This window comes from Sparus aurata, chromosome 7, assembly GCF_900880675.1.
Source record: "Sparus aurata chromosome 7, fSpaAur1.1, whole genome shotgun sequence".
Lineage (NCBI taxonomy): Eukaryota > Metazoa > Chordata > Actinopteri > Spariformes > Sparidae > Sparus > Sparus aurata.
In genome coordinates, this window is record NC_044193.1 from 21,886,118 (window position 1) to 21,904,999 (window position 18,882).

General features: G+C 40.8%; 1 protein-coding gene and 1 long non-coding RNA gene across 3 annotated transcripts in view; both read right to left on the bottom strand.

The window, feature by feature from the left end:
• LOC115584539 (glutamate--tRNA ligase-like) overlaps positions 1 to 18,882 on the bottom strand; it is a 121,384-nt gene that overhangs the window by 78,479 nt on the left and 24,023 nt on the right. The window lies entirely within an intron of this gene.
• On the bottom strand, positions 5,349 to 8,922 carry LOC115584544 (uncharacterized). Its single transcript, XR_003984556.1, has 4 exons — positions 8,641 to 8,922; positions 7,655 to 7,738; positions 5,964 to 6,095; positions 5,349 to 5,873 (listed from the first exon to the last, which is right to left on the bottom strand). It is a non-coding gene; the product is annotated as an uncharacterized LOC115584544 (long non-coding RNA).

Below are 18,882 nucleotides of genomic sequence, written 5' to 3' on the forward strand. Positions count from 1 at the left end.
CATCTGGGAAACTTGGAGGCCAGGTCCACACCTTGAATACTTCTCTGGCCGTTCCTGAGCAGTTTGTAACAGGGACCATTGTCCTGCTTGGGAAGCCACTGCCAACGTGGAAACATTGTTGTTGTTGTTGAGTGGCCCAAATACTTGTCTGCCAAAGTGTTCAGGTGTGTGTGCACGTCAAGTAGAATCCACATCAATGACATGATGCAGAACACTGCACTATAAAGAGATGATCAAATTCATTCCTTACCTCTTCCTCCTTTTAATATTGTGGCTGATCTGTGTATGTTGGAATGTAGCTTTCAATACTTGAACCATTATTTTTGCTAAAATGTGCATTATTGAAGGTCAAAATCATGTATAAAATGATATATATGTCACCTCATGGCTGATAACACTGACAGGTAGAAAGACAGCATCAGATCAATATAATTATCATCCTCACTGAAGTTTGAGAGTGTAAACATGAATGACCTGACATGAAAAACAAGCCATTAAAGGAGTAACAAACAAAACATTATCAGCCTGACCTGTTTAAACATAACGACACAGTCAGATGTAGTGACCTCCCTCAGGTTGTTAATTGGCTGAGATAACAACAGAAACTCATGTTAGATGAGTCATAAAGAACATTTTTCTCTCTTTACTTCCTCAATGAATCCAGCACGATAATAAAGTCTGACTTTGGAAGAGCAACAACACATTTAACAACAACATCCACTGTCATAAAATCATAATATGACAAGTGTAGAACTTCTCTACTGAAAATGGATCAGATTGGCTGTTGATCAGCTTTAATCTCATAAACATCTGTGACACAGCTTTTCTAAGTTCAATATGAATGAACAGAGACACAGAGCAGATAACGGGGGCTGAGGAGGATGGGACTGGAGCCGAGCAAGAAGGAATGAGCAGGTACTACGAATCTAGCGAAGTGGATATGGCAGAGCTGAGTCTTTGTAGGATTCTTATTTGCAGGATAGGATGCAGCTGATGTGGCTCCACCAGGTCCACTCACCTGTCTCCACCCACACACATACAGAGAGAGAGAGAGACTGCAGAGGAGGTGGAAGTGGGAGAGCGTGAAAACTTTTGGTCACTTTCATACTCCCAACACAGAAGTGAAAACAATTATTTGTTGTCTGCCAACAATAGAACATATTTCATTCTGAAACTGTCATGCTTCATGTTTTTTATGTCTTTGGATTGTGTCTCTTGTCTTATGTTTTGATTTGCTTGTCCTTTTTATGTCTCTCGGTGTTCCCCTCATGCTCTTTCCATTATGTTTCTCTCCTCTGTATTGTCCATTCCTCCTTTCTCGTCTGTCTCCCCCTGTCTTTCAGTATTGTTTCCTTCATGCCTTCTCCTCTGTGCCTTCCCCTCATCATCTCACATCACCTGTTCCTCGTCTCGTCATTAGTGTCTGTGTATTTAGATTCTTCCCTCTTCTCTTATCAGTCCATTGTTCCTGTTTGTTTGCTTCTGTCTGGTGTTGCATGAGATTGTTCTCCCTGAAGTCACTGTGTTTCCTCTGGAGTCTTCTGTTCCTCAGTGGTTTGTTTTGGATTTTGATTTCTGGTTTTCCTAGGTTTGCTTTGTTACTTTGCCTTCTTGCCCTTTTTACTAGTTTGAGGAATTAGCTCCTTTTGTTCGTGTGCATTCAGCTTTTTATTTATAAAGCTCGCTTTTGTTCCCCCTGATCCTGCCTCCTGTCTAATCTGCATTTGAGTCCACCTTTTAGTTTTTCCCCTTTAAACATCCCGTGATTAGAGACATGTGAAAGAAAGGTCCACAGACAGTACTGCACTGACATGTTTATGCTTGCATTCAAATGTGAAAGAAGCCAATGGCAATACATTTAATATGTACAAATAATTATTGGTGCAAATCTTTGTCATCCAGCTTTGATAATCAGGATACAAACATTAACTGAGTCTTTGATTTGAAGGAATTTGATGCAGTAATTCTGTTATGTCAACAGACATTTCCACAGTTTTCTCACAAATTAGTTCACTTCTTAATCTAGTGTTAACAAAATGGCACAACTATTTCTCATTGTCAATCACTGTGCATTTTGATTTCAATCAAGAAACATATGGAGATGAAAAATGTATGAACCTTTTCTTATCAAAAGGTTGTTGTTGTGCTGTGTTGCCAATAAGCTTGAGTACAAAAGAGAAAAGTAACTGTCACCAGGTCATACTAATACACTGCTACTGTGTAGTCAGGGCTATCATAAGGCTGAAGAAGAAGAAGGACTGTTTCCTGCTCACATGGTGAAAATCAGATGACCACTGAAGGTGGTATGATTTCCATTGTCACACCCATGAGTTAATCCACAGACTGACAGGCACAACATTGCCATCTAGAAGCAGCGTGACACCATTAGAAGGGTTTACATCATAGGTTGGCTGATACTCATATGCAATACAAATGTGTTCTCCATTCTTGACCAACACAGCACCTGAAGCATGTCCCCATCTAAATATATGTAACTCAAAGTGGTAGGCTCCTCTCACTGGTGCAATGAACCTGTGGGACATTTTAAATGAAGAATCAACTGCTGCAAACCATCTGTCAACCAGATACAGTACATCAATACATAAATAAACAAATAAATAAAACATACAGATTAGAGGCATGTACTGTGAAGGGGGCTCAACATGGCCGGGCTTTGTGCTCGTGATGCAGATCAACAAAGCCCCGAGTCCCCAAACAGATTAAACGGTAGGCTACTACGACGCTGGTTATCAACTTAGTTTGTCAAGTCCGGCTCTCTGCTTTGTGCTCTGCGCGCGTTCACTGTAAAGTTTGCCTTTGACGTCATATTATTCTACTTCGTGCGAGAATGGATCGATCCCGGGCCACATATTTTACTCAAGATGAGCAGATTCTTATTATGCAGGACTATGAAGAATTCAAGGACACAATCACGGCAAAAAGTAACACTGTCGCCGCCAGTAGAGCGAGGGAGGGCTGCTGGCAGAAAATAGCTGACCGTGTAAATGCGTAAGTTAACAATGATTAATATTAAGATAAATATTATATTAAGCCCTTAGTGTTTTAATTTCTGAAAGCTCAACATTGTGCAACTTTTACATATTAACCCTCATCCATTTAAAAATAAATACACTGAGGTAACAACTATCTTTTTCATTTTGAATGATGTCTATATTGTTTTCACATTTTACTGATCTCAGTTATAGAATGCGCGTGTGTGTTTTATTGAAAGCGAGGCTGAGTGTGCGTAGGCTCGGTGTTTTTTTTTTTTTTATTACTGTGTCGGGATGAACAAGCAAATGTAGCGACTGTCCCTGTACAATGACAATAAAGAGCTTCCTGACAGTGAAAATCGCTCAAGCCTGTAAGATTTGTGTTTGGGTGTACACTGCCCTACAACGGGTGAAACATTGATCAGTTCATCAGTTTATTCAAGCCACATCAAAGAAATAATTAACTTTGCTCATTATCTGTGACAAATAAATACTAGGTTGGCCTAATTAATATTTCATATTGCATTTTATTAAGATGTGGAAGCAGCAGTCGGACATGGCAGCAAGTTAGAGCCAAATACAAACACATCATTCAAAGTGGTATGTAGCCAAGCTGCCCCATCATTTTGTCAGTGTGGATAACATACTGTTTCCCATTTTATTTTAATATATCACTATCTTAAGCCAACAGGAAGAAGAATGAAAAGGGGAAGATTTCATTATGCAAGCAAGTAATACTGATGATGTAGAGGGGTATGAAAGTAGCTTACATTACCAGATATTTTATAGAATCCTTCCTTAACAAGCATTGTGCTCAAATGACTTGGGAACACTACAAACACGCAACACGCAGTGTTCTTGCTCAGATTTGCTGCATCACCAACTGAATGTAAAAAGGTTCCCGTGGCAAAAAAAAATGAAGGGCTACACAAACAGTTTGCCTTACAGTGAGCGCACAGCTTCTTCGAGTGGCATTCCTGACACTCGGCTCAATAAGTGAGCAAATGTTCCGTATTCCCTCGGCTGAAAATCTATATCGCTCATAGAGAATTTCATCAGGAAATGCCAGCGGATCAGCGCGATCTCGAAGAAGCCGCTCACATCGTAGTGCTGCCAGAATTATTCTTGCTCCCAGGTCCACCGGGTTCTCAATGAATGGTGACGCCATCTCCGAATGATTTACACAGTGAAACAGCGGCGCTTTTATAGCCGATTTTAAGCTGAAACTCTGAACATAACCTGGTCGGGACCAGGTTATGAGCTAAGCATAAGTTACCATGGTGATCTAGCCGGGTTAAAAGAGAGCCACCTTTGTAGTACAGGGAAGCCTGGCTTTAGACTCAACATACCTCGCTAACCCACTAAACTGGCTTCGCAGTACAGGCCTCAGGTTAGTTTCACAGAGTATGTTACCATGGTAACTGACCGAGAGCTTAAGTTACCTCTCTCTGTGAAACAGGCTGGAGTTACCCCTCTTTCTCTGGTTTGAGTTACCTCCCTTTGTGAAACGGAAAACTCAGAGTTTCCCTCATTTCAGGGTTAACAGACTCAGAGTTTTCACTAAACCTGCTTTGTGAAACGGACCCCTGCTCTCTGTGTGAAACACCTTGTTTCAACACCGGAGATTTACAGCCTGATGGCAACTTCCTGATAGGGGAGACTATCTTCATGTGCCTCGACAGTTCCCTCAACAACACATCATCACTGATGTATTGAGAGGAGACACTGATACAAACATATCGTTAACAACAGTGCCGGTCTCGTTCGCTTTGTTTACTTTTTCAATATCATCCACAAACAAAATAAAATCCACAAAAGCAGATTTAATGCTGCTGTGACCCACAACTTCTCCCACTGCCAGACTGCAGCCCTCCACTGAACAAGGGAAACCAAGAGAGAATTTAAATCCATGTTTCCTGTTGAGTTTGGTAAACTCTGTACCGGCATTAAGCACGCCGACCAGCAAAACCTGGCAGACCTCAAAAACCACGCACAAATCCCCTAAAACCACTTTTTACACACACTAACACAATAAACACCAAATACACCTACAAGATAAAGAAAACGCTCTCTCACACACACACACTACTCAGCACACTCACTCCTTCCACTCAGAGAGAAAGAGAGAGAGACTGCAGAGGTGGAGGGCATGACAAGTTTTCTTCAAACTTACATTTCATACTTCCAAAAAGATGTGAAACATTTATTTTGTTGTCTGCCAACAATAAGATGACATTTCATTTTGAAACTAAAATATACAATTTGTTGAAAAAAGGTCCACAGACAGTACTGCACTGATATGGTTATTTTTTTATTCAAATGTAAAAAAAAAAACAACAACAACAAAAAAAAAAATACAATAATAATATATTTAATCTGTACAAGTAATTACTGGTGCAAAGCTTTGTCATCCAGCTTTGATAATCAGGATAAAAACATTAACTGAGTCTCTGATTTGCAGGTTTTGATGCAGTAATTCTGTATGTCAACTTAGATGTTCACAAAAAGCCAAGGCTTCCAGGATCAGGAAGTACTAATACACTGCTACTGTATGGTCAGGGCTGTCATGTGCTTGAAGAAAAAGGACTGTTTCCTGCTCACATGGTGAAAAGCAGATGACCACTAAAAGTGGTGTGATGATTTTGATTGTCATGCACCCATGAGTTAACCCACAGACGCAAAACACAACATCTCCAACCTCTAGAAGCAGCGTGACGCCATTAGAAGAACTCACGACATAGGATGGCTGATGCTCATATGCAATAAAAATATGTTCTCCATTTTTGACCAACACAGCACCTGAAGGATGTGAAGCATGTCCATGTCCATATATGTAGAACTCAAAGTGGTAGGCCCCTCTCACTGGTGCAATGAAAAAACCTGTGGAACATTTTAAATAAATAATCAACTGCTGCAACATTTGTCAACCAGGTTGATGTCAACATAACATAAAAGTGTGAATTTGAGTACCTGTGTTTGGGTTGTAGGCGTTTCCAATGTTAGTGATGATGTGTCTGAAGACCAGAGGAGTGTGTGTGTTATATGGTCCAGTATTTCCACCACCTGAAGCCAACAGTGAAGCTGAGAAAGCCACCTGTTTGACTGAGAGAGAGAGAGAGAGAGAAAGACAGAATGAGAGAGAGTAATGTCATTGTTGTGTGGAAACAACAACCTGATCAATATCTTCTGGATTTCAGTTGTGCCATCTTTTTTCTTTTCTTCCTTCTACTGATCTTGATGATGTTGTATTGTGAACACTGTTTCTGTTAAACAGTGAAGGCTGTCGTCTCGCCACCAAACTGGAAATTGCTGTAACTCCACTGTACAAAGTTGAATCTGCCCCAAACTTCACATGTTTGATAAAAGTCCTGAAGACATTGGCTAACATTCTTTTACAATCAAAACACCACCAAGTGTTCCATGTCATATATCTATCGCTGCTACATTTACACAAAACTCCCTGGTGTCACTATCTCAACCCAAGAGGAAGTCAGCCATTGTGATTTCTACTGCTCATTTTTAGCAATTTGCACGTGTTTTATTTTAAAATCTTCCTACAGCTTTAACCTGATCAACTTCAAGTTTTCACTGGCCAATCTTAAGACCTTTGTGATATAAATGTATTAAATACTTTAGTTTCATTGAACACTGTGGTGTGACAGATATCAATGATTCACCATAAAACAGGGCGTTGTTGTATCTCGATTGTACATGATTGAATAGGCACCAAACTTCACGTTTGATAATTGTCTTGTTCTGAGCACATTTACATGCCAATATTCAGTTACACTAACAACGCCCCTCAAATTTACTGATAAAAATTGCCTTGATGGCGGTATATAGTCAAGATTCTGATTTCTCCTTGGACATCGATTCAGTGACAAAGAATTATTCACCATGAAAAGGAAGTACCAATAACTTCTGTGCAAATGGTCCAATCTGTCCCAAATGTCACATATTTAATCAGGATCCCGCCCAAAACACTTCAATGCCAATTAGCAGGCTGCTCCACCTGACAACAGAAATAAGGCATTTTCTAACAATCATTGACATAAAGCTTTCATTGTGCTGTCTTCTCTTGATATATAGTACTTCTACTTAACATTAAATTAGTGAGTGTCCCCTTGCATCACATGGTGGACAAAGGAAGTCACATCTTTTCACACAGTGTCCAAATCTAATGATGTGGTCAAATTCCTGCTGGTACACGCACTTGAGTTGCTGCCTTGTGCCTCGATATGAGGATTAAAATCTACAATTAAACCTACAATTAAAATATGTTGACTTGCTGGATTAGCTTGCTGTCTTATTATCTTCATTTCTCTTTAGAGCCTTTGTTTTCAGTGACATTTGCCCTGGCGTTAATAAAGATCTTCTTTAGTGTTTGTGCTGGAAAAAAGTGACATCATGACATATTTGTCTCTGTTGAAAACATTTGATCATTAAAGGTTTAATCATCAGTGTCTTTATCAATGTTAGCTTTGGTAATTGGACATTTAGATATTATCTTAGCAAAAACACTTTGTGTTGTGAAAATTGAGCTAACTTGTGTTATATATGTTTTTACTGACAGTGTTTAATTGTCCACATTCATTTCAGCTTATGAAACACTTTTATAATTAACTTTCATTATTAGAGCCGTGATGTTCTCCACACAGTACCTTGAAGTTGTTGTTTTAGCATCTCCAGCTCAGTCTTCTACTTCTCCTGCTCAGTCTTCTGTTCATTCAGTTTTGCTGCTTGCACTTCAAACAATATAAAAACCATCATATGTGCAACATAAGTGTACAAGCGTTTTTAATATATTTGTACTGAATTTGTAGATGTATTCGTTTGTAGATAGAAACATCCTCTGTGATCCCTCATCTTTATATCTAGGCCACCATCAGGTCAAAATCTTAATCAGTCCGATACTTTGGTTTATGACCAATCCTACAGATGTACACATCAGACTATACTGTACTTTGTATTTGTGCTGATTAATATCTGTGAGCACGCTGGTCTTGTTTTGTTTCTGTCCTTCAATTGTGTATGAAGCTGTAATATTGTAGGACACTGTAACAGTGACCTCAGTTTGTTGCTGTAGTGGAAAAATGGAAGAAACAAAAGAGTTTAAAAGGTGTAGAAGACAAGGATTTATAGACTGAGAACATTCGGTTGCTGTTGTTAAACTGACACACTGTGTACATTAAGAACAACGTTATAAAGTCTCCCAGGAGCTTTTCTTTGACTCATCTTTACCTGCAGGTCATACTGCAAAACAGTTCAGTGCTGCAACATTATACAAATCTGACCAAAACTGTTGTTGCTGTTGCCAAACTGACACACTGCGGATATTTAGAAGAACTCTATGAAGATTAACAGAATCTTTTCTTTGACCCACCTCTGTCTGCAAATGATGTTGTTAAAAAGGTCATACTCAGTCCTACTTTTCAACTTTTTGCATTTAATTTTCTTTATTGTGGTTGTTCTAGTTTTATATAAGTTGTTTGGGCATGCAGCAATTCCTCAGTGACCACTTTTTCTTTCTGTTGTTTTTCTTTAAAGAAAACATGTATACTTAACTCCTTGTAAATGTTCTAGTACAAATGTATACATCTGCAAAATCCAATAAAAAACAGATTGAAAAAAAAAGGTCATACTCTACCTTCATTCTCTCTCTGTAAGATCCTTATCTCCAGCCTCTGTTCAGCCAACGAGGCGCTCATCTCTCTCAGCACAGCATGGATGTCTTGTGTACATCTCTGTTGTTGGTCAGCAGCATTTGTTGGTTCTCTTCTCTCAGCTTCCGTTTGATCTCCAAGTGGAATAATTTGGTTGTCAGACTCTGTTTGAAGCTGAGCCGTGCAGAGAGAGCAGATCAGCAGCAACAGAGGAAAACACATTGTCATCTCCATTCTCAAAGTGACGGTCTGTTCAGTTCCACTGTATAGTTTCTGTGTTCATCTCAGTCTTAAATAGTGTCTGATGCTGATCAATCATTAACAGAAATTACCAGAAAACAGACACGTGCAGGACATCAGTTTGATAACACTGATCACATGGAGCATGTCATCAGAACACTGAAAACATTCATTAGAACCTGTACACCCATCAGTCAGGACATTAAAAAGACTAATAGGTGAAGTAAAAAACATTGATCACTTTGTTACAATGAAATGTGCTGGGAAACCTTGGGTCCTGATATTCATGTGGATGCTCCTTGACATGCACCACCCACCAGAACACTGTTGCAGACCAAGTATGATCGGACTTCATGCGGCTCAGACCATGGATGCTGAATTGGATTGTCATCTGGGAAACTTGGAGGCCAGGTCCACACCTTGAATACTTCTCTGGCCGTTCCTGAGCAGTTTGTAACAGGGACCATTGTCCTGCTTGGGAAGCCACTGCCAACGTGGAACATTGTTGTTGTTGTTGAGTGGCCAAATACTTTGTCTGCCAAAGTGTTCAGGTGTGTTGTGCACGTCAAGTAGAATCCACATCAATGACATGATGCAGAACACTGCACTATAAAGAGATGATCAAATTCATTCCTTTACCTCTTCCTCCTTTTAATATTGTGGCTGATCTGTGTATGTTGGAATGTAGCTTTCAATACTTGAACCATTATTTTTGCTAAAATGTGCATTATTGAAGGTCAAAATCATGTATAAAATGATATATATGTCACCTCATGGCTGATAACACTGACAGGTAAGAAAGACAGCATCAGATCAATATAATTATCATCCTCACTGAAGTTTGAGAGTGTAAACATTGAATGACCTGACATGAAAAACAAGCCATTAAAGGAGTAACAAACAAAACATTATCAGCCTGACCTGTTTAAACATTAACGACACAGTCAGATGTAGTGACCTCCCTCAGGTTGTTAATTGGCTGAGATAACAACAGAAACTCATGTTAGATGAGTCATAAAGAACATTTTTCTCTCTTTACTTCCTCAATGAATCCAGCACGATAATAAAGTCTGACTTTGGAAGAGCAACAACACATTTAACAACAACATCCACTGTCATAAAATCATAATATGACAAGTGTAGAACTTCTCTACTGAAAATGGATCAGATTGGCTGTTGATCAGCTTTAATCTCATAAACATCTGTGACAACAGCTTTTCTAAAGTTCAATATGAATGAACAGAGACACAGAGCAGATAAACGGGGCTGAGGAGGATGGGACTGGAGCCGAGCAGAAGGAATGAGCAGGTACTACGATCTAGCGAAGTGGATATGGCAGAGCTGAGTCTTTGTAGGTTTCTTATTTGCAGGATAGGATGCAGCTGATGTGGCTCCACCCAGGTCCACTCACCTGTCTCCACCCACACACATACAGAGAGAGAGAGAGACTGCAGAGGAGGTGGAAGTGGAGAGCGTGAAAACTTTTGGTCACTTTCATACTCCCAAACAGAAGTGAAACAATTATTTTGTTGTCTGCCAACAATAAGAACATATTTCATTCTGAAACTGTCATGCTTCATGTTTTTTATGTCTTTGGATTGTGTCTCTTGTCTTATGTTTTGATTTGCTTGTCCTTTTTATGTCTCTCGGTGTTCCCCTCATGCTCTTTCCATTATGTTCTCTCCTCTGTATTGTCCCATTCCTCCTTTCTCGTCTGTCTCCCCCTGTCTTTCAGTATTGTTTCCTTCATGCCTTCTCCTCTGTGCCTTCCCCTCATCATCTCACCTCACCTGTTCCTCGTCTCGTCATTAGTGTCTGTGTATTTAGATTCTTCCCTCTTCTCTTTATCAGTCCATTGTTCCTGTTTGTTTGCTTCTGTCTGGTGTTGCATGAGATGTTCTCCCTGAAGTCACTGTGTTTCCTCTGGAGTCTTCTGTTCCTCAGTGGTTTGTTTTTGGATTTTGATTTCTGGTTTTCCTAGGTTTGCTTTGTTACTTTGCCTTCTTGCCCTTTTTACTAGTTTGAGGAATTAGCTCCTTTTGTTCGTGTGCATTCAGCTTTTTATTTATTAAAGCTCGCTTTTTGTTCCCCCTGATCCTGCCTCCTGTCTAATCTGCATTTGAGTCCACCTTTTAGTTTTTTCCCCTTTAAACATCCCGTGATAGAGACAATGTGAAAGAAAGGTCCACAGACAGTACTGCACTGACATGTTTATGCTTGCATTCAAATGTGAAAGAAGCCAATGGCAATACATTTAATATGTACAAATAATTATTGGTGCAAATCTTTGTCATCCAGCTTTGATAATCAGGATACAAACATTAACTGAGTCTTTGATTTGAAGGATTTGATGCAGTAATTCTGTATGTCAACAGACATTTCCACAGTTTTCTCACAAATTAGTTCACTTCTTTAATCTAGTGTTAACAAAAATGGCACAACTATTTCTCATTGTCAATCACTGTGCATTTTGATTTCAATCAAGAAAACATATGGAGATGAAAAATGTATGAACCTTTTCTTATCAAAAGGTTGTTGTTGTGCTGTGTTGCCAATAAGCTTGAGTACAAAAGAGAAAAGTAACTGTCACCAGGTCATACTAATACACTGCTACTGTGTAGTCAGGGCTATCATAAGGCTGAAGAAGAAGAAGGACTGTTTCCTGCTCACATGGTGAAAATCAGATGACCACTGAAGGTGGTATGATTTCCATTGTCACACCCATGAGTTAATCCACAGACTGACAGGCACAACATTGCCATCTAGAAGCAGCGTGACACCATTAGAAGGGTTTACATCATAGGTTGGCTGATACTCATATGCAATACAAATGTGTTCTCCATTCTTGACCAACACAGCACCTGAAGCATGTCCCCATCTAAATATATGTAACTCAAAGTGGTAGGCTCCTCTCACTGGTGCAATGAACCTGTGGGACATTTTAAATGAAGAATCAACTGCTGCAACCATCTGTCAACCAGATACAGTACATCAATACATAAATAAACAAATAAATAAAACATACAGATTAGGTCATGCAGACAGAGTTAGAGAAGATGTATCACATGAGATGATTAGAGAAGACCAGAGTGTTGTCAGTGACTGAACACAGTGTGTTGTAAAGAGTCCAGAGGGGTGTACTGCGAAGCCAGTTTAGTGGGTTAGCGAGCGGTTAATGTTGAGTCTAAAGCCAGGCTTCTCTGTACTACGAAGGTGGCTCTCTTTTAACCTGGCTATATCACCATGGTAACTTATGCTTAGCTCACAACCTGGTCCCGACCAGGTTATGTTCAGAGTTTCAGCTTAAAATCGGCTATAAAAGCGCCGCTGTTTCACTGTGTAACTCATTCGGGATGGCGTCACCACGTCACCGGTGGACCCTAGGAGCAAGAATAATTCGGGCAGCACTAAAGTTGCACAATGCTGAGCGTTCAGAAATTAAAACACTAAGGGTTTAATATAATATTGATCATAATATTCATCATTGTTAACTTACGCATTTACACGGTCAGCACTTTTCTGCCAGAAGCCCTCCCTCGCTCTATTGGCGACAACAGTTTTACTTTTTGCTGTGATGGTTTCTTTGAATTCTTCATAGCCTTGCATAATAACATGATAAAATAAAATAATAAAATCTGCTCATCTTGAGTAAAATATGTGGCCCGGGATCGATCCATTTTCGCACGAAAGTAGATTAATATGACGTCAAACGCCCCCTTTTATGTGAACGCGCGCAGAGCACAAAGCGGAGAACCGGACTTGACAAATTAAGTTGATAACAACTGTCACAGTACCGTTTAACTCTGTTTGGGGACTTGGGGCTTTGTTGAGCTGCATCATGAGCACAAAGCCTGGCTATGTTGAGCCCCCTTTGCAGTACAGGCCTCTGGTCTTAGTGAACTGGTCCATGTCCTGCATCTGACTGTAATATTTAAAATCTATTTGGACCCTGGCCTTCACTATCCTGCTGAACAACAGTACTACATCTATATACACCATGTCCTCCTCTTTCCTCTCCTGCTCACATGTTCTGCCATCTTGGCCTGCCCCAGAATGAAGTTTAAAAGTCTGCACTTCCTTTCTGCTGGCCTTCTGTACTTAAAACCCAAGATAAAAACCTGTACAGAGAACTTTTCTCCAGCACTGCTGAAAAGCTGAAAAGACTCTTCAGGAGGGTGAACAGAGGAGTGAGACGTGTTCACTCACTATAGCAGTGGAAGACTGTCTCCCTCTTACCACAGAACACACACCGGTCAGTGTGCCCATGATGGACAGAAAGGAGTTCACTGCTACGATGCCATGCAGTACCCTCCATCGCACAGCTGCAGATGACCCCTCCATGGAGTGTCCACATGGTTCAAAGTCCTTTGATTGAGACACTTGACCATGGCCATGTACAGGGCCTTGCCAGTGGCCTCCTGCAGGCTAGAAGTGCATTGCTGTGCGTTTAAAAACAAACCAGAGCAGTCTTTAAAAACCGGACGGACAGTGACAGAGGGAAATGGATCGTCAGTGCAGGGGGCAATAAAACTTTGGGAGTGCCGGCTCAGTAGGAGGTGTTGGTGTCCAGTCAGGCAGCCTCTCCAGTGCTCCAGCTGTCTGCCCATGCTCCTCACGGACCGGATCCCCACACCAGCTGCCAGGGCAGCTGAATCTTGTAGTCCAGCTCCAGTCAGGTGAACCACAGAGCCCAGAGTCGTTACCCTGGCCTGACGGAAGGTGTCCCTTATTGATGTTCCTGCCCAGACAGGGGCACTGTGCTGTTCTTCATAAACCACAGGCTCCTGGAGCAGCCAGTGAAGGGAGACTGTGTTCAAAGCTGCTCCCCTACTGGCCAAGTGGATGAGTCCCTGACCACCCTCCTCTTTGGGGAGGCAGAGGGCAGCTTGAGGGATCCAGTGAAATTTGTGCCAGAAAAAAAACATAGTCTGTATTTTTGAAAGTAGGTTAGGAGGAGGGTCTACACAGGCCCTCTGTATGATATGCTTGGTAGCAGCCATCTCCCCCTCCTGAGCCTGCCTTCCATCTTTTCTAGCACGTCGTCCCAGTTCTTGTTTAAAACACTCTCCTCGCCCAAGAACACCCCAAGGTATTTTATGCCCCCTGTCTTCCATGTCAGTCCTTCTGGTACAACCAGGATGGTTGTGGGCTTGTTGCTGATTATTACTGCTTCGCTCTTGCTCCAGTTCACCTTTGCTGATGACATCTCGTTAAACAGTCCAATGTTCCTTTTTATTATGTCAATGTCTTTTTGTGTGTTTACCATTAAAATGACATCATCAGCATAGGCAGACGGTTTAAAAACAGCAGGACATCCATTAAAAACACCATTGATGCCTTTTCTTAGTTTGTGGAGCAGAGGCTTATGGCTAGGGAGTATAGCATACCTGATAGGGAGCATCCCTGATAGGGAGCATCCCTGCCAAACCCCCCTCTCCACATCAGAAGGAGCAGCCAGGCCACCATTAATCTTCAGTATGCCCGCAATGTCACAGTACAGTACCTGGATCTTAGCTATTAAACCTGTGTTGAACCCAAAAGCAGCCAGCGCCTGCCAGAGGTACTGGTGTTAAACCCGGTCAAAAGCTTTTTCCTGGTCTATGGAAATCAGACCAGTATCTGTGCCTAATGAGCTAGAGACGTCCAAAACATGCCTGATTAAAGTGATATTATCACTTATGGACCTGCCGGGCACACAGTAGGTCTGGTCCACATGGATGACCTCACCGACGACCTCCCTCAGCCTCAGGGCCAGGGCTTTGGACAAGATCTTGTAGTCCCCACACAGCAATGAAACCGGTCTCCAGTTCTTTAAAAGCTGCAGGTCTCCTTTTTTGGGGAGCAGAGTGATTACAGCTCTCCTGCAGCTCAGTGGTAGTTGTCCCCGGTTCAGACTGTCCTGGAAAACCTCCAACATGTCTTCGCCGAGAACCGGCCAGAAAGACTTGTAGAACTCCACAGGGAGCCCATCAATACCTGGAGCCTTCTCATTGGCCAGACTCATGAGGGCTGTGTGGAGCTCATCAACAGTCAGCTCAATGTCCAGTGCTGTGTTTGAGGCAGCCTCCACCTGAGGCAGGTTGTTAAAAAACCGTCCACCCAGCTCCGGGTTATCCACAAACTCATTTGAGTACAGTTTTTTGTAAAACTGTGTGGTGTACCTCCGGATCTCTGGGCCTGTCGTCAGTGAGGAACCATCTTCAGCACGTAAGGAGTGAATGATCTTCTTCTGGCCATTTTTCCTCTCCGGGCTCAAGTAAAACTGAGATGGAGCTTCCATGTGTGAGGCGTTCAGGAAGCGGGATCGGACCAGCGCCAGCTGCGTTGTAATACCCAGCAGGTTGGCTAAAGATGCCTTTTTCCTTTTAAGGTCTTTAAAATGCCCTTGTTCTCCTGTACAGTCTGCTAAACCTTGCAGCTGTACCACCTTGGTCTCTAGGTGCTGAAGAGATCTGGTAATGTCCCTAGTGAGATTGCGAGCATAATGTTTACACAACTGATGGATTTGGACTTCACCACTGCTGTGAAGAAATACAACCGGACTTATCCTTGTGTAAAACCCATAAATAATTAAAACCCTCTCTAAAGCCATAATATTATAAAAGAGCTGTGTTAAAATGCCAATATGCCCTGGTTATCTTAACATTTGAGATAAAAAAAGAACACTGAACCAGAGAATGGTCTGTAAAGCCAATAGGTATGATATGACTTGATTTAAAAATGCTAAATGATGTTTAAAGCGATAAAACCGATCAAGTCGAGCCATAGATAATACGTTATCACGACTGTGGCTCCATGTATACTGCCGGATATTTCTATGGAACCCTCTCCATACGTCCTGCAGCTCGTGAGCTTCAATGAGACGCTGAAGCCGAGCACATGAAGCAGGGTGGGGCTCCAGGTGATTCCTGTCTACATTAGGATGCTCTGTGCAATTAAAATCACCTCCCAGAAATAAATACTCTTCTGTGCTGCAGCCGCTAATGGCATCAGATAGAATGTCTAAAAAACTCATTCTATCTTTTCTAAAAACAGGGGCATAAACACAGATAAAAACCATTATGACATTCTCAAACTGTGCTCTGACCTTCAAAATGTGACCTGATAAAACATCCTGCACTTCGACAGAGTGAGGGTTAAAAGCCTTGTTAAAAAGCACACCGATTCCAGCACTATTAAAAGATTTGTGGCTGAGAAAAACCTGGCCTCCACTCCTTTTTTCCGGTCTCTTTCATTTTTGTCATCACTATGGGTTTCTTGAATAAATAATAAATGCAGTTACTTAAAATCAATAAGTTTATACAGAGAGGCTTGCTTCACATCACTTCTGGCACTGTTAATATTTAAAGAACCAATATTAATGTTAGTCTTAGTGATATAAAAAGAGTTAAAAAAAAAATGGCCATAATAGTGTGATAAGTTATAAATTTAAAAAAATAAAATCATCGAGGTCAGCGAGCTTCACCCTGGCTTTTGTGACAAACTTGTTGAGCCTGAAGACTTCCTTTGCTTCAAAGGAGTCCTCCATCTTCTTCAGGCGTGCCACCGACACACTGAAGCCTTTCAGGTCGGGGAAGAAATTCTCAACCTGTACAGCTGCTTTCCTTTTTGTGGCTTTTTTTTTTTTTTTTGAACATTTATTAGAACAAGTTCCTTGACAGAGTCTCACACATTATGACAAGTATCAATACTCATATTGGTATCAAACTGACAAAATACAAAATACAAGTACAATCAAATAGCAAAGAGGTGAAAGAATATTCTTTGTAGGTCTAATTAGTAATAGCAATTAAAAAATAAATAAAAACACCATCTAGCCCAGTTGAACAGAGACAGTATTCTCACCTTTCCAAATACATCATAACAGGTGACCATTTTTCAGGATACAAGTCCGTCTGGAGTTGAAGGTTTGTCGTTATATGTTCCATGCAATTTACATCCTTAAGCCTTTGAGACCACTGGTCCAGTGTGGGTGGATGGGGCTTAAGCCAGTTTACTATGATCATTTTATGTGCAATCAATAAATGAACCCTGAGCATAAATACTCTAGTTTTCCATTAACGATACAGTACCCAAAATTAGTTGCTGTGGTTCAATTGGTCTATTTAAATTCAAAATCTCACATATTTGTCGCTTCACATTCTCCCAGAATTTTTGCAATTTAGAGCAATCCCAGAAGATGTGGGAAAAGTCCCCTGTTATACTGCAACCCCTCCAACACAGGGGGGAACAGTTATTATCATAACTAGCTATTACCAAAGGAGTTTTGAAATATCTTGCTCTCAACTTCCAGCCAAATTCCCTCCAAATTGGGCTGCTTAAACATTTCTGCCAGGGCACCCAAGAACTCTCCCACTCCTCATCAGCAATTATGGTATTAGCTTCCAATTCCCATTTAGCTTTCACATCAAGTGTATCCACTGATATATCCTTACGGATCCTGCCATATATACATGATATTGTGTTTTTAGTATTCATCTTATTCTCAGCTATCTCAATCCAATATTGTTCAAAATTAGATGGAACTTCTTTAATTTTGTCCCACTCTTTGTGTGTCATCAGGTAATACCGAATTTGAAAATATCTAAATAAATCCTTAGAATCAATGCCATACTTTGCTTGAAGTTGTGAGAAAGCCCTGAGAGTCATTCCTTCGAATAATTGATTTATTGTGATGAGGCCCTTCCCCGCCCATCTAATGAAACCACTGTCCATTTTTGCTGGCAGGAAGTCACAGGCAGTAGTTATTTTTGCTGCCCTTGATAGAGATAGAGGTAAATTCAAGAATCGTCTCGTCTTCTCCCAAACCTTTAATGGATGATTAACACATTCGTTTTGTATCCTAATTTTACGCCTTACTTTTGAATTTAGAAAGGGAAGGGTTGAGAGCGGTATATTTTTTACTGAACCTTGCTCTATATGTACTCATGTTGTGTCCATGTCTAATCTCATCCATGAAACCAATTTTCGAAGTTGTCTTTTTGTGGCTTTTAGGAAATTTTTAATCTCTCTTAATGAGTAAGTGGTGGTCTGAGCCTCCTGAGATGGAGTCATATCACACTCCTCACCCACTTTATCCCCCCTATCTTCCTCAACCTCCACCTCCACCTCCTCCTCCTCCTCCCCCTGACACTCACTGATCTTCCTTTTTCCTGTTTTTTTAACCTCAGCCAGCCGGCTCGCCGGATGCCAAAGCCCCCGGTTCACCGGAGGCCGATGCCCCGGCGCCCCTGGATGAGGCACCTGAGCCTGGCCCTGCAGCACCCCCCGCATTCTCTCTGGCCTCAGGGCAGGCTCAGAACCCCACAAGCTCTCCATAGCACAGGCTGCATCTCCAACTAGGGTTGCCAACTCCCTGAGAAATAAATAAGGGACAACCCCCCCCCCCCACGACGGCTTGGTAACTTTCCAAATACTTTGACTCGAATGTGAATTTAGTTTGATGCATGTTTTTGAGTGATACGAATACATAGAAAAAAATATTATTCAACAATTTATTTTTTTGTGCAAAATAAAAGATATTTTTAACAGAAATCTGTCCTGCTTAACTTGACAATAAAATAAATATTTATTTATTTAACAGAACTGTCCTGCTTAACTGAAAACAGTATAAAATAACAGAAAACAATAGAAAGTTGTTACTTTCTTACTGATTTATAGTTCATGTGTAGTATATCAACTGCCTGTGCAGTACAAATTATGCACATCACATTTATCTATGGACTGTTTGAACTGACATGTGTAAGGTTGTATATATGTATGTATATAGTATAGTGTGTATTCTTTATCTATTATTCATCTACGTATTACTTTTATGTATTATTTATCTATTTTATGTATTCATCTATCAATTGTATGTGTTTATTACACTAAACATTTTTTTGGCCACAAAATTCTGACATTTATTGGACTTAAAAAACATTCGTATTTTTTCTACATACCATATCTGCCTCTGGTGTTGCCTGGTGGACAACAAACCAGTCAAG